Source organism: Macadamia integrifolia, chromosome 12 (assembly GCF_013358625.1).
Source record: "Macadamia integrifolia cultivar HAES 741 chromosome 12, SCU_Mint_v3, whole genome shotgun sequence".
Taxonomy (NCBI): Eukaryota; Viridiplantae; Streptophyta; class Magnoliopsida; order Proteales; family Proteaceae; genus Macadamia; species Macadamia integrifolia.
Window position 1 is genome coordinate 3,188,364 of NC_056568.1, and position 6,346 is coordinate 3,194,709.

Below are 6,346 nucleotides of genomic sequence, written 5' to 3' on the forward strand. Positions count from 1 at the left end.
ATGCTGTGGTGGAATACAGTATCTGATGATCCTGGCAGGTTTGGGTTAACCGGTGTTAACTCAGTCACCGCTCCGGTTCAATGTGAACGGGGTGTGACACAAAATGCTCCATAAATGCAATGGAATCTTCAGTTATGAAGACCAATTATTTTTACCTTGTGTTGAAAATGAGGACCAAGCATCGATCCACTTATGAAACTTCACTTCTCCAATTTTTGGTACCACATAAGAGAGGTTGCTACCGAACCACAATAGCTCTTGCAAATGCGCAGTCTAGCAATATATGACCATTCGTTTTAGATGAAGCTCCACACCTTGGACATTTTATATCAAGTGGAAATGTCACACCCCGTTCTCACAGAATCGGACCGATGACCGGGTTAACTCAGGTTAACCCAAACCTACCAGGATCATCTAATACAGTACCCAACCACAGCATACACACATCTAAGATAAAAGTCCAAAAGTTCAGCGGAAGACTTAATTTACCTATAAATACCCCCAATATACTTGATAACCAAATTGTAGTATATAGATAAATGCATGTGAGCCCGCAGGCATGACATTTACACAAAAATAATAACAATTCACATATCAAATACACAAAAAGGGGTCATCAAAAGAATAAAAAAGTGAAACTCTGTACGACGTTAATACTGCGGTCCCGCAGCACAGCCCTCGCACGTGCAATCCGTACCATGCTCATACTCCTCGGGGACCCACCAATCCTCATCGAGAAACTCAACTGTGGGGTTTGACCCTTGACCTTCAGGTGGGTGACCTACAAAATCATCTAAAAGAGGTGTACACGTGGGATGAGCTCACTAGCTCAGTAAGTGAAAAGAAGGATCACACAACAATCCACACAGCAATCACATCCATATGCACTATATGCTATGCAATTCATTTTAAACCTCATCCACCTAAACATTACTAAGTCTTCGGTTTAGTGCTACTACAACCACAGTGAGCATATACTCTGGGTACGAGCCGCGAACTCCATCCCGTGATACGCCCATAGGGCTATCGGAGAAGGCCCACCGTGAGTACTCGGAAAAGTAAAGCATGCTGACTACCGGCTCTCAACATAAAGTAAATGACAGAAAGTAAAGGTACTGACTCCAACAATTTAAAAGCAGTACGATTGGCCCTCTTGAATATATCACTGAGGTTGCCGACTGTCCTAATGAAGCACTGGGCGTATGTCTAACCGCCACAGTGACCCGACAACCACAACCACTGCTTCCCCCCAAGTGATAACCTAACACCTCAACCCTTGTTGGGAAGGGTCGTAGCACGGGAAGATGATAATCCTAAACCGCATGCTCCTATATGACATAGTACGATTGCACAGTACCATCGCATCCCATTCCACGGGCCACCAATGCACTCGTTTCCAAGCCGACTACGGCATCTAGTCTAATGATGCATCATGCACAGTGATCCCATCATTCATCACATAAGCACATCAATCATTTAACATTGAGAAAGTAAAACACAACACACAAGGATGACTAAGCTACACATAATTTGCATGATGACATGGCTAGTCTAGATACAATTGAATGATGCCAGACAAGCCTTAAAATAAAGTCAAACGTCCTCTCCCCACTTTCCTATTGTGTACAAAGACTCACGCCCGGTACGGGTGAGATCTGTCATGGGAAACGTAAATTTTAGTGAACCTATCATAAGTGAATGGGGTTAGCATTTCCCTACTTTGGGGTCAAAACTAACAAGATTTGATGATAAAATCATGTTTAGAATCATAAAAGAAGGTTGCACGTCCGTTTTGGGTCCATTCGGACATAAAAATCACGTTGGGACCTCTCAGGTGGGTCGGACAGCCCACCGATCACAACCCACCGGTCATCTCAGGTGGGCGTGGCAGCCCGCTGGTGGGGACCGAGGGTCGGTCCTCTCAGGTGGGTAGGTCAGTCCGTTGGCCATGATCGATGGGTAGGTCGGCCGGTCAGTCATGACCGACGGGCAGGTCGGCCCGTCGGTCATGATCGATGGGTAGGTTGGCCTGTCGGTCATGACTAGTGAGAAGGTCGGCCCTCGGTCATGACCGGCGGGTAGGCCGGCCCGTCGATCGGTCCACCGATGGGGATCGAGTGCCTGCCCTCTTAGGCAGGTGCCCTCAGGCGAGCTGTTCGGCCCACCGGTCCCAGCCCACCTGTGAGGGCGAAAACTGCCTTTTTCCCTGAAACTTTTCCCAGCCCTTGGGGAATCAAATGGGGCTTTTTCAATCCCATTTTTCACACATTTAAGGTCTTATAAGATGATTCTAACCTAGATCTAAGTTAGATTTAAGGATTGAGAAGCCATCCTACCTTCTTTGCTCAAGAACTTCTTCCAAAACCCCAAAATCACTTCTTAGCTCAAGAAATCACCAATGCTTCTCCAAGCTAGTAAACACTTCTTCAAATCCTTCAAAATCAACACATAAACCACCTATTAAACCTTAGATTCATCATCTCAAGTGGGATTTACAAGATCTCAAGAAACTCTCCCCAAATCAAGGGTTTTACTTGGGTTTGGAGAAAGTTTAAGAAACATAGCCTTTGCTCACCTCCAATCGTAGATCTCGTGTTGGGGGTCACTCTTCCGGCGTCGGAATGGGAAGATTAAACCTTGGCGCTGCTTAAATCCTTTCCTTCCTCCTGTTCCTTCCCCTTTCTTCTTCTTCTCTTTTCTCCCTTCTTTTCTCTCTTCTCTTTACTCTTCTCACCAAACCTCTTAATGTAATAAATGAGAAAATGAAAAACATAATAATACTATTTATACTTTTTTAAAATCACTAATAACCACATGGGTGGATGCACCCACCTGAGGGCCGAAAGTTGGCCAATAAGTGGGATTTTGATGGAATTCGACTCTCGGCATATATCTCACTCTCGGCACAGGGTATATTATACGTATGCGCTTTAGGATACGGCTACATACTAGCATTATTCGTACATGGCCTTATGATACGTGTATGTGCATGGCTTGGGTCCACCTGTCTCCTCTGGTACTGACTTGGACTTGTCTGGCCAACTTGTGTTCAAAGTCACCCTTGCCATCATGGTCCATAAGGAACCCGCCTTAATCCTCTCTGGTTAGGGTCCTGCATGGTTAAACCGGGTCGACTGTGTAATTAGATCGGGTTCAAAAAGTAGGGTATCACATTTACCCCCCCTTTTTGAAAATTTCGTTCTCGAAATTGGCGTACCTAGTAGTTCGAAAAGATGAGGATACTTGGCTTGGATTTCATCCTCTTTCTCCCAAGATGCTTCTTCAAGTGAATGATTTGTCCATCGTACCTTCACGAAGGGAATGGAGCGGGTTTTCACTTTTCAGTCCAAGATTTCAGTTGGCTGCTCTATATAGGTCATATCAACTTCTAGATATTCTGGTTCCACGGGCAATACATGCAATGGATCATGAATGTATCGCTTCAGCATGGATACATGGAATACGTTATGAACATTCCCGAGAGAGGGTGGTAGAGCAAGCATGTAGGCTACTGAGCCAACCCGAGTTAAGATCTCAAATGGAACAATGTATCTTGGGCTCAACTTACCCTGTCTATGGAATCTTTGCAACCCTTTAGTAGGAGAAATCTTGAGAAACACCTTTTCTCCTACTTGAAACTCAATGTCTTTCCTGCGGTTGTCTGCATAGCTCTTTTGACGTGACTGAGCTACCTTAATCCTTTCTCGAATAGCATCGACCTTGTTACAAGTCATCTGTATCATTTCAGGTCCTAGCATTCGGCGTTTGCCTACCTCATCCCAATACAGAGGAGTTCTACATTTCCTACCATATAATGCCTCATATGGAGCCATCCCAATTGTAGCTTGGTAACTGTTGTTATAGGCAAACTCCATAAGGGGTATATATTCTTCCGAACTACCACACATTTCCATTGCACATGCCCTGAGCATGTCTTCTAATATATGTATGGTTCGCTTCGACTGACCATCAGTCTGTGGATGGAAAGCAGTACTCAAATTTAATTGTGATCCTAGGGCATACTGGAAGCTTTCCAAAATCTGGAAGTGAACCTTGGATCCCTATCTGACACAATACTCACTGGCACTCCATGCAAGCGCACTATGTTATCTATATAAAGTTGTGCTAACTTGGCCATAGAGAACTTGGTCTTGATGGGAATGAAATGAGCAATCTTAGTAAGCCGATCAACTATCACCCATATCGCATCCATCCCCTTAGGTGTGCATGGTAGTCCGGTGACAAAGTCTATTGTAATCCTATCCCACTTTCAGTCTGGTACTGGGAGTGGTTGAAGAGTACCATAAGGTCGATGCCTCTCAGCTTTTACTTTTTGGCATGTAAGACAAGTCGCCACATACATGGCTATTGTGATTCTCATGCTTGGCCACTAGTAATTTTGTTTAAGGTCTTTATACATCTTTGTACTTCCTAGGTGCAGTGAGTACTCAGAGCTGTGTGCTTCCCGTACTATCTTGTCTTGTATATCCAAATCATCGGGCACACACAATCTACCTCGAAACAACAATGCCCCATCGCTGGCTAAAACAAAATCAGGGTCTTTCATTATTTGATCTTGAATCTTAACTCTGATCCGCTGCAATTCAGGATCCAAAGGTTGTTTCATTATCACCTCTTGCCTAATAAACGGATGCACCTGTAGAGCCGCCAGGGATACAGTCAACCATTTAAGGTTTTCTAGTTGACGTTCAAGCTCTAAGGTTGCTCCTTCATATAAGAGGGTTTCATCCATTAGCGTCGCCTCCTGTACGAGTGGTGGGCTGACTGCTAGGTATGAGAGTGACACAGTCTGTGCCTTCTGACTCAATGCATCTGCCACTACACTAGCCTTGCCGGGATGATACTGAATGTCGCAGTCATAATCCTTTATGAGTTCGAGCCATCTCCTCTGCCTCATGTTCAAATCTCTTTGGGTGAAAAAGTACTTAAGGCTCTTGTGGTCACTGTATATCTCACACTTCTCCCCATACAAATAGTGTCACCAAATCTTTAGGGCAAAAATGATTGCGGCTAGTTCCAAGTCATGAGTGGAGTAGTTCTTCTCATATTCCTTTAGTTGTTAGGATGCATACGCTATCACCTTACCACATTGCATGAGAACACAACCCAACCCAACCTTGGAAGCATCAGTGTAGACTGTCATTCCACCTGTGCCTTCAGGGATGGTTAGCACAGGGGCCGACACCAACCTCTTCTTTAATTCCTGAAAACTCTTCTCACATTCCTCCACCCATTCAAATTTCACACCCTTTTTGGTTAACTAGTCATTGGTGTTGAGATACGAGCAAAATTCTCAATGAAGCGCCGGTAATAACCAGTTAAACCTAAGAAACTTCTAATTTCAATAACATTCTTAGGGCTTTCCCACTCTACTACTGCTTTCACCTTATCAGGATCCACCTCGATTCCGGCTTCAGACACTACGTGTCCCAGGAATCCAACTTGCTCAAGCCAAAATTCACATTTACTGTATTTGGCAAACAATTGTTGTTCTCTCAGCCTCTGTAACACCATCATCAAGTGTTGAGTGTGCTCCTCTTCTGTCTTAGAGTAGACCAAGATGTCATCAATAAAAATAATTACCCATTTATCGAGGACATCGTGAAATACTCGATTCATTAAATCCATGAATATTACCGGTGCATTGGTTAACCCAAAAGATAACACTAGGAACTCATAGTGACCATACCGAGTCCTGAACGCTGTCTTGGGTATGTCGCCGCTCTTTATCTTGAGCTAATAATAGCCTGATCTAAGGTCTATCTTCAAAAATACCCTTGCACCTTGTAGTTGGTCAAACAAATCATCAATGCGTGGCAATGGATACCGGTTCTTAATGGTTAGCTTATTCAATTCCCGGTAATCGATGCACATATGCAAGCTGTCATCCTTCTTCTTGACAAACAATACTGGGGCACCCCAAGGTGAAACACTTGGGTGAATAAACCCCTTCTCCAATAATTCTTGCAACTGCATCTGTAACTCCTTCAATTCGGCTGGTGCCATCCTATATGGAGCTTTAGATACTGGAGCTGCTCCAGGAATCAAGTCTATGGCAAATTCCAACTCTCTATCAGGTGGTAGATGCACCAGATCATCTGAAAAGACGTCGGGAAATTCTTTAACCACCTTCACCTTTTCTAGAGGTGTAACATTTGCATCAACATCAAGTACCGATGCTAAGTAACCCTGACATCCACTTTCCAATAACTTTACCACTTGAAGAGCGGAGACGAGGACCTTTCTAGCCCGTTTCATTTTATCTGCTTGGTATACCAATTATTTTCCTTCATCATCTGTCACCCTAATTAATTTTTCAGCACAC